The sequence below is a fragment of the Pseudophryne corroboree genome, chromosome 6 (assembly GCF_028390025.1).
Source record: "Pseudophryne corroboree isolate aPseCor3 chromosome 6, aPseCor3.hap2, whole genome shotgun sequence".
NCBI classification, from domain to species: domain Eukaryota; kingdom Metazoa; phylum Chordata; class Amphibia; order Anura; family Myobatrachidae; genus Pseudophryne; species Pseudophryne corroboree.
The window spans coordinates 321,892,083-321,903,114 of record NC_086449.1 but is presented as its reverse complement, the minus strand read 5'-3'; positions in this window follow the sequence as shown (position 1 = coordinate 321,903,114).

Sequence of the window (11,032 nt, the reverse complement as noted above, 5' to 3'; positions counted from 1 at the left end):
TCCCGAACCGCGACCCTTCTCCCGACCAGGGTCATGGAGATCAGACCCGGGAATTAGCCAGCGTGCTAGGCCTGCCAATTTCCCGGGTCTGATGTCTGTAATGGGTATAAGCGTTCTATTTACTAAGCCCAGAGCAGAGGTTCCCAAACCTGGTCCTTAAGGCATCCCAACAGTCCAGGATTTAGGCATAGCCATGGCTCAGCACAGATGGTTAAATCAAATTGACTTAGGTGCTAATTAAATCACCTGTGCCTTGAGGCCCGCGTTTGGGAACCTCTGGCCTAGGGGCTAAATTTACTAAGGATTCTAAAACAGATAATTGGTGATGCTGTCTATCATTTTCTAAAAGGGAATAGAGAACGAATAGACAGCATCGTATTGGTTGCTATGGGCAACATCACCAATTCTCTGTTTTAGAAGCTTTAGTAAATTTACCACTTAGAGAGAGATAAAGTGGACTAGGGATGGCCATTGACCATCGATGATTCAAAATCATTGATGGTCTATGACTGATGTCAAATACTTTTACCATCGATGGGGTAGAACCAGACGGATTCCCTGCCATCGATGGGTCAGTGGTACAGAATTTTTTTCCTCTCAAAATGTCAGGGCACGCAACTTAGCCACTCCCCCTGACACCGCAAAGTCATGCCACCAGGCTCTGATTGGCCCGCATTTCATTGTTCAGTAATGCAGGAGTGACTATTGATGGGTAAAACCATCGATGGATCCCTTCCAGATGGTTTTACACCATCGAGGTTATCCATCAATGGCACAATCGATGGTGATCATCGATGGATAACCCACCGATGGCCATCCCTAAAGTGGACAGAGATAAAGTACAAGCTAGTAAGCTCCTAGCTGCAATAGTGAATAGCTGTCACTGCTCACAGTGAATGTGGGAATGTGTGCTAAATGACGGGGGCCTGTCTATAGCCATGCTGCTTTCTACAAGATAGCGCGCCAATGTGTGGTGATGTGCTGTGCGCTCAGGTGGGGATCACCAGAGGGGTCGAGTTTTCACTACCGCCGCTCCGCAAAGAGATGTTCATACATTTCATTGGTTCACTTTCTGCTACACCTCGGTAAAGAAACAAAACAGGAAGCACGACACAATATGTGCTGCTTTAATACATCTCCCCCTCAGTACTGTAAATGACATACATTTCCAGGAATAACCTTTAAACTTGATGACTCTCCCTTTAAATTAGGTACTGTGCAGGCACAGTTGCAGACCCTCCAACATGACCCCTTCCATCACGTATAAAATGCTCTGCTCCTGGACATTTCTCTTAAATTATAATTGTTGTCACCTGTGTTGAACTAGCTAATTGGTAATAAAGGTGTTTCATTGCAGGTGACAACAATCATAAATTAAGAATAGGCTGCTTTCCATGATATCACTTTAATCCAGGACACCTATGATATAGGGCTGTAACACACTACCCCGTTTTCCCCAGATGGCAAAAAGCCGGACAAAGTTTGTCCGGCATTTTGCCATCCGGCAGAGTCTTTCACACACAACGGCTTTGAGCCTACAGTACCAGAAGGTCTTGGAGACCCCACATTTTTGGTACTCCGGTAGAAGAGACATTCCTCCTGTATCCTGTCCACTTCACTTCACAGTGAATCATGGCCCTCATTCCGAGTTGTTCGCTCACTAGCTGCTTTTAGCAGCATTGCACACGCTAAGCCGCCGCCTACTGGGAGTGTATCTTAGCATAGCAGAATTGCGAACGAAAGATTAGCAGAATTGCGAATAGAAAATTCTTAGCAGTTTTTGAGTAGCTCGAGACTTACTCCTACACTGCGATCAGTTCAGTCAGTTTCGTTCCTGGTTTGACGTCACAAACACACCCAGCGTTCGCCCAGACACTCCCCCGTTTCTTCAGACACTCCTGCGTTTTTCCCAGAAACGCCAGCGTTTTTCCCCACACTCCCATAAAACGGCAAGTATCCGCCCAGAAACACCCACTTCCTGTCAATCACACTCCGATCACCAGAACGATGAAAAATCCTCGTTAGGCCGTGAGTAAAATACCAAACTTTTGTGCTAATTTACTTGGCGCAGGCGCACTGCGAACATTGCGCATGCGCAGTTTGCGACTAATCACTCCGTAGCGAAAAAAAAGTAACGAGCGAACAACTCGGAATGACGCCCCTTGTCAACATGGCCCAACCCCCGCTGCTCGATGGCATGAATTGTAATACAGGTTGAGTATCCCATATCCAAATATTCCGAAATACGGAATATTCCAAAATACGGACTTTTTTGAGTGAGAGTGAGATAGTGAAACCTTTGTTTTTTGATGGCTCAATGTACACAAACTTTGTTTAATACACAAAGTTATTAAAAATATTGTATTAAATGACCTTCAGGCTGTGTGTATAAGGTGTATGTGAAACATAAATGAATTGTGTGAATGTACACACACTTTGTTTAATGCATAAAGTTATAAAAAATATTGGCTAAAATTACCTTCAGGCTGTGTGTATAAGGTGTATATGAAACATAAATGTATTCTGTGCTTAGATTTAGGTCCCATCACCATGATATCTCATTATGGTATGCAATTATTCCAAAATACCGAAAAATCCGATATCCAAAATACCTCTGGTCCCAAGCATTTTGGATAAGGGATACTCAACCTGTATTGCTCAGCAGAGCAAAAGGTCGACATGGACAAAAGGTCGACATATGAAAGGTTGAAACTGGAAAAGGTCAACAGGTTCAAAAGGTCAACGTGGAAATGGTCGACACTAAAAAGGTTTTGCATTTTTGGAGTTAGTTTTTTCATCTGGGGCCACCATTTGTAAAACATGTCCCCTCGCAGGCTCTCTTCACTCGCTGTGCTTCAAGCGCGGTGTCTCGCTCCGCTCCACTTTGCTTAGCACAAGGTTACTAAAGGTTATGATTTGTAACATAGTCAAGGATGGAAAAAGTAAAAACACATGAACCCCCCTCCCCCCCAAAATATAAAAAAAAGCGTTGATCATACGTGTGTTGAACATTGCCATGCTGATGATTTGAGCCATTGAACTATTTGAGCCATGCTGACCTTTTGCCCATGTCAACCTTTTGTCAATGTCGACCATATGACTGTTGAACTAGACATTGTAGAGCTATAGGTGGTCATTACGAGTTGATCGTTAGCTGCTTTCGTTCGCTGTGCAGTGATGAAGCAAAAAAAGTCACTTCTGCGCATGCGTATGCGGTGCAATGCGCATGCGCGTCGTACCATTACAACGGCCGAAGTAGTTTCACACAGGGTCTAGCGAAGCATTTCAGTCACACTGGTGGCCGCAGAGTGATTGACATGAAGTGGGCGTTTCTGGGTGTCAAGTGACCGTTTTCAGGGAGTGTACGGAAAAACGCAGGCGTGCCAGGAAAAATGCTGGCGTGGCTGGGCAAACGCAGGGCGTGTTTGTGACGTCAAATCCGGAACTGAACAGTCCGAAGTCATCGCAAGTGCTGAGTAGGTATTGAGCTACCCTAAAACTGCACAAAAAAACTTTGTAGCCGCTCTGCGATCCTTTCGTTCGCACTTCTGCTTAGCTAAAATACACTCCCAGTGGGAGGCGGCATAGCGTTTGCACGGCTGCTAAAAACTGCTAGCGAGTGAACAACTCGGAATGACCACCATAGTCCGGATCCCAACTGCAAGATAGAACACAATTGTGTATAAAATTCAGTCGCTGACTGGAAGACATTTTTTTTTCTTTATAAAAATTTGCATTTCAAATACTGTATAAAAACGAGTTTTATGGTAAGAACTTACCTTTGTTAAAACCCTTTCTGCGAGGTACACTGGGCTCCACAAGGATTAGACAATGGGGTGTAGAATAGGATCTTGATCCGAGGCACCAACAGGCAGGGCTGTTTCTAGCCAATTTGGCTCCCAGTGCGAGATTTAAAAATGCGCCCCCCATGACATAAAAAAATGTGCCCCCCCACACACACACACCTAGATAAAAAAAAAACTTGCGCGCTCAACCGACAAGGGGGCGTGGCCTCATCTAAATGGGTGTGGTCTCATTTAAATGGGCATGGCCTCGTCTGAAAAGACTACCTCACAATCCAGTTTTTGACCCTGCTCCAACAGATCACGACCACCACAGGAAAAAGAAATTCTACCATATTAAGCCCCACACAGTAATGCCCCCTGCACCATATTATGCCACACACCGCAATGCCCTTGATACATTAAATCCCCACACTACGGCAGGCAAGAGTCCCCATTTCACACATTACGGCAGGTGTCCCCATTTTACACATTGAGAGAAAGAGAGAGAGAATACTTACAGAGGCGATTACCGCTCTTCGGCCCGCCTCACCAGTCGCTCCTCGCGCCGGCCTTTCCCTCTTCCTAACTTGGATGCCCCTCTGTACCCCGCTTGGGGGGGGGAGTTTCGCGGAGTGACGGGGTTGCGTTGTGACATAACGACGCAAACGCGTCAATCCGTGAAACTCCGCCCTCCCCGAGCGGGTTACTCTGGGAGAAATAAGAGGGGGAAGCAGGGAGCCACAGTTAGTGCCACGGCGGGCTCCCAGTGCGGTTGCACTGCTCGCCTGCCCCAAGAAACTGCCCTGCCAACAGGCTCAAAGCTTTGACTGTTCCCAGAATGCACAGCGCCGCCTCCTATATCACCCCGCCTCCCAGCACAGGAGCTCAGTTTTTAGTTAACCAGCCCAATGCAGTAGCAGGAAAAGAGACGACAACGGTTAGTAGCCACATACACCACACTCTCACGACAGGAGAAGTGTCAGCGGCTAATGCCATACCAACCCAAAGAAGCTAAGTGCGTCAGGGTGGGCGCCTTGTGGAGCCCAGTGTACCTCGCAGAAAGAGTTTTAACAAAGGTAAGTTCTTACCATAAAACTCGTTTTCTGCTGCGGGGTACGCTGGGCTCCACAAGGATTGGACAATGGGGATGTCCTAAAGCAGTTCCTTATGGGAGGGGACGCACTGTAGTGGGCACAAGAACCCGGCCTCCAAAGGAAGCATCCTGGGAAGCGGCAGTATCGAAGGCATAGAACCTTATGAACGTGTTCCCTGAGGACCACGTAGCCGCCTTGCAAAATTAATCAAGAGTCGCACCAAGTTGGGCCGCCCAAGAAGGTCCAACAGACCGAGTAGAATGGGCCGTAATGTGAGCAGGAGCAGACAGACCAGCCCTCACATAAGCATGTGCAATCACCATTCTAATCCATCTGGCCAGGGTCTGCTTGTGAGCAGGCCAGCCACGTTTGTGAAATCCAAACAAAACAAAGAGAGAATCAGATTTTCGAATAGAAGCAATTCTCTTCACATAGATACGGAGAGCCCGTACAACATCTAAAGACCACTCTTTGGGAGACAAATCGGGGAGACAAAGGCCGGAACCACAATCTCCTGATTAAAGAAACCACCTTAGGTAAATATCCGGGACGAGTTCTAAGAACCGCCCGGTCACGGTGAAAAATCAGATATGGGGAACTACAAGACAGGGCACCCAGATCCGACACTCTCCTAGCAGAGGCAATAGCCAGCAAGAACACCACCTTAAGGGAAAGCCACTTAAGGTCAGCTGAACCAAGGGGTTCAAATGGAGGCTCCTGCAACGCCTCCAAAACCACCGACAAGTCCCAAGGAGCCACAGGTGGGACATAGGGAGGTTGGATATGCAACACAGCCTGAGTGAAAGTATGAACATCAGGTAAAGTCTAAATTTTTCTCTGAAACCACACTGACAAGGCAGAAATATGGACCTTGAGGGAGGCCAGACGCAGGCCGAAATCTAGGCCTTGCTGCAGAAAAGCCAAAAGTTTGGCTGTACTAAACTTGGAAGCGTCATAATTGTTAGATGCGCACCAAACAAAGTAGGAATGCCAGACCCTATGATAAATCCGAGCAGAAGCCGGTTTCCGGGCCCGCAACATAGTTTTAATGACCTCTTCAGAAAAACCCTTAGCCCTCAAGACGGAAGCTTCAAGAGCCACGCCGTCAAAGATAGCCGGGCTAGGTCCTGGTAGACACAGGGGCCCTGAACAAGGAGGTCTGGGCGTTGTGGAAGTAGAATTGGACAGTCCGACGATAGGCCTTGCAGGTCTGAGAACCAGTGCCGTCTGGGCCACGCCGGAGCTATGAGAAGCAGATTTCCTCTTTCTTGCTTGAACGTCCGAATTACCGTGGGCAGGAGTGACACCGGAGGGAACACGTATGGCAGCCGAAACCTCCACGGCACCGCCAGCGCATCCACGAATGCTGCTTGAGGATCCCTTGTCCTTGCTCCGAAGACCGGAACCTTGTGATTGTGTCGAGACGCCATCAGATCTTCATCTGGAAGACCCCACTTTTCCACTAGGAGTTGAAACACTTCTGGATGGAGGCCCCACTCGCCGGCATGTACGTCCTGACGACTGAGAAAGTCCGCTTCCCAATTCAGGACTCCCGGAATGAATATTGCCGATATGGCCGGTAGATGGCGTTTCGCCCAACGTAGAATCCGTGAGACTTCCTTCATTGCCAAACGGCTTCGAGTGCCGCCTTGATGATTTATGTAAGCCACTGTGGAGGCGTTTTCCGACTGTACTTGAACAGGACGGTTCTGAATTAAATGCTGGGCCAGGTTCGCATTGAAGACCGCCCGCAATTCCAGAATGTTGATTTAGAGGAGAGATTCCTCCTTGGTCCACTGACCCTGAAGGGAGTGCTGCTCCAGCACCGCGCCCCATCCTCTTAGACTGGCCTCTGTCGTCAACAGGACCCAGTTGGATATCCAGAACGGACGACCCCTGCACAATTGTTGGTCCCGGAGCCACCAAAGCAGCGACAGATGGACCTCCGGAGTCAATAAGATCATTTGAGATCTGATCCGGTGAGGCAGGCCGTCCCACTTGTCTAGAATCAGCCTCTAGAGGGGGCGAGAGTGAAATTGAGCATACTCCACCATGACGAATGCTGATACCATGAGGCCCAGCACCTGCATTGCCGAATGTATCGACACTTGCGGACGAGAAAGGAAGCAACGAATCCTGTCCTGAAGCTTCAGGACTTTCTCCTGAGAAAAGAACAACCTCTGGTTGTGAGTGTCCAACAGCGCTCCTAGGTGCACCATGCTCTGAGCAGGGACCAGGGAGGATTTCTTCCAGTTGATGAGCCACCCGTGGGCTTGTAGAAACCGGACCGTCATATCCAGATGACGCAGGAGAAGATCTGGGGAATTTGCCAGGATTAACAAGTCGTCCAGATACGGCAGTATCCTGACCTCTTGGCGGCGGAGTACCACCGTCATCACCGCCATAACTTTGGTGAAGACTCGCGGAGCCGTTGTTAAACCAAAAGGTAATGGCCGAAACTGGTAATGGATGTTGCCAATAGCAAACCTCAGGTATTGTTGATGTGACACTGCTATAGGAATATGCAGGTAAGCATCCTGTATGTCCAGGGAGACCATGTAGTCCCCAGGTTCCAAGGCCAGAACTATAGAGCGAAGAGTTTCCATACGGAACTTGGAAATCTTCACAAACCTGTTCAATGCCTTGAGGTTGAGAATGGGCCGGGAGGACCCATTCGGTTTCGGGACTAGAAACAGCAGAGAATAGTACCCCCGGCCCCTCTGAACAAGAGGCACTTGTACTACGACTCCTGTATCCAGGAGGGTCTGTACCACCAAGTGAAGAGTTTTTGCCTTTGTCTGGTCTAAAGGGACGTCTGTCTCGCAAAATCGATGAGGGGGTCGGTTTTTGAAGGCTATGGCGTAACCTCGAGTGACGACTTCCCGTACCCAGGCATCTGAAGTGGTCTTCAACCATTCCTGGGTATACCCTAGAAGCCGGCCCCCCACCCTGGGATCCCACAGGGGGAGGCCCGCCCCGTCATGCGGCAGGCTTATCGGTCTTGGCAGCTGGCTGACGAGCAGCCCAGGCTCTTTTGGGCTTCGGCTTGCCAGGTTTGGAAGTGCAGGCCTGCTTATGGTACGCCTGACCTTTTGCTTTACCTGAAGGACGAAAGGGGCGAAAGGACGTACCTTTAGCCTTCGACACAGAAGGAGCGGTATTAGGCAGACAGGCAGTTTTGGCAGTAGCCAAGTCAGCCACTATCTTATTTAAGTCCTCCTCAAACAGAATATCTCCCTTGAAAGGGAGTACCTCCAGGGTTTTTCTAGAGTCCAGATCCACAGACCAGGATCTCAGCCATAATATCCGGTGAGCCAGGACTGACGTAGTAGAGGCCTTGGCTGCTAGGATACCGGCATTAGAAGCCGCCTCTTCAATATATCGAGAAGCTGTGACAATATATGACAAGCATTGTCTAGCATGGTCATAGGAGATTTCAGCTTCTAACTCCAAGGCCCATGCTTCAATAGCCTCTGCAGCCCATGTAGCTGCAATAGTGGGCCTTTGTGCAGCACCCGTGAGGGTGTAAATCGCTTTCAGACAACCCTCCACACGTTTATCCATAGGCTCTTATAGAGACGTGACGGTAGTGACAGGTAGAGCTGAGGAAACCACCATCCTAGCCACATGTGAGTCCACTGGAGGAGGCGTTTCCCAAGTCTTAGACAGCTCTGGCGCGAGGGGATAGTGAGCCAGCAACTTCTTTTGAGGCACAAACTTCGTACCTGGGTTTTCGCAGGGTTCCTGACGTATATGCACTAGGTGATCAGAGTGAGGTAAAACTTGTTTAACCACCTTCTGACGCTTGAACCTATCTGGTTTCTTAGGAGGGACGGATGGCTCGGGATCATCCGTAATCTGCAGAATTAAGTTAATAGCCTCCAAAAGATCAGGAACATCCACATGTGAACTACCCTCCCCATCAGCCGTATCTGAGTCAGAACCTGTGGGGTCAGAATATGTGCCGTCTTCATCAGACGAGGTGTCAGTGACGGCAGTGGATTGTGAGGAGACAAGCGCTCGCTTAGAGGACCTCTTGGACTTAGGCGAGCGTTGGTCAGACTTTTTAGTAGTCAAGGACTGGTTCAACTTCTTTAATTGAGCAGATAAAGCATCCACCCACGGCGGGTTAGCTGCAGGGACCACATACGGATGTACCGGCATTGGGGGTCCCATAGGGGGTGTTAGTTTATGAACTAGCGTATGCAGAAGCGTGGAAAAAGCGGCCCACGGTGGGTCAGTATGTGCCTCCGCTGCCACAGCCCCACTGGGGGGCAAGGAGCCCCCAGAACCAGAGCCCACAGCTGCTATATTCTCCCCATATGTGCCTGTGGCTTCAGCAACACCAGCAGTGTGTTCCGCCCCAGAACCGTTACCCTCAGAAGCAGACATGATATAACTTGCAGTATGAGGTAACACAGTACAATTATCAGCAGCACTATACCTCTAAACCCAAACCCCTGCGCAGTGTAGTCAGCACTAGCAGAGATAAAGGAGAGATATGGTAACTAAATCACAGAGAAAAATACGTAATACAGTATATCCTTGTGAAAATCCTATATTAGATAACACCTGACGCACCAAGCCCCCTCAGGTTATGGAATATAGGGATAGCAAGATGAGTGAAAGACACGAAATGGACACCACTCAGCTATTAAATGCACACACAAATAGTCACAGTTTGTACAATGCAGAGGTTATTACTGACAATAATACTGCACTGGACTAGCTTACACAGCTATATAACAATAGATACTGTATAACAGTACACAGTAAGAACTGGATGTATATCACAGGGTAATTGTACTATAAAACCCTGACTAATTGCACTCTTTCTTAACTATCATTGTCTAAAAAGGCAGGTAGAATACTTAAGTGTCATGTAAAGGCACAGCGCTGACAACCAGGCGGCTTTACATAGGAGGATTTGCCCAAGCAGTCCCAGGAACAGTGAGCTGAGGGATAATGGCGCCGCAGACACTGACTGGGAGTGAGGAAAAGACAGATATGCAGCTACAGGGCGGGAACACTTGCTGGAAATGGCGCCCTGGGGCTGGGGGAGGGACTTCAGGTCTAAGCCTTATCCCCTCTGCTGGCAAAACCACCGGGTACTGTGGGTGATATAAGAATTGGTTTAGAGAGAAAACCTGACCTGCGCCCATGCCCTGGTGAGCTAGTGGGATCGCCTGTACTGCCACAGTGTCCACCGCCAGCGCGCGCGGCCCGCCTCCCACTGATCGCGCCGGATCGCGATAAAGATCGGGTCCCGCAAGCGGGACCCACTTACCACCTCCCAAAGCGCGGCCACGCGATCCTGGAGAGCCCCAGCCGACGCCGTGTGTGTCTAACGTGAAGAAAACCGGAGCCTCCGCTGTAGGTACCCGGCAATCAGGGCTCGGGAGTGTACAGCGCCGCTGGGGAGAGCTGGAGCTGCAGCAGTGAATGTCACAAGACATTTCCCACCGCTGCTGCCCTTGAAGTCTTCACTTTTTACCTCATAAAAAGCTTTTCTTAGTGCTGCTTGGAGCAGCCCCTCAGTTAAGTGCCTGCTTACTGCAGCACCAACTTACAAAACTGAACTCCTGGGCTGGGAGGCAGGGTGATATAGGAGGCGGCACTGTGCATTCTGGGAACATTCAAAGCTTTGAGCCTGTTGGTGCCTCGGATCAAGATCCTATTCTACACCCCATTATCCAATCCTTGTGGAGCCCAGTGTACCCCGCAGCAGAAAAATACATAATAACCAATTTCAGCAAATGTATCCTATTTCCTATGTCTTTGATGTCTCACTAGGCTCATTTAAGCTGTTTACACAATATAAACCATATTGTACAATATATATATAATTCTGACGAAGATTGGAACAATATATTGTGCACATCCTATTGTGTTTACCCCGGATCCATCATTTCAACCAATCATATTCTAACTTTTACTTTCTAGAAGGTGCTAGATAGAAGAGTAGTAGAATCTGGTTGCTATTGGCAACAACTCCACTTCTATAAACTTGCACCTTAGTAAATATACCCGAGTGCTCCATATGACAGGCAGCCTTGTTGCCTTGCTTTCTTAAGGTGCATACACACTGGGGGTAATTCCAAGTTGATCGCAGCAGGATTTTTGATAGCAATTGGGCAAAACCATGGGGGTCAT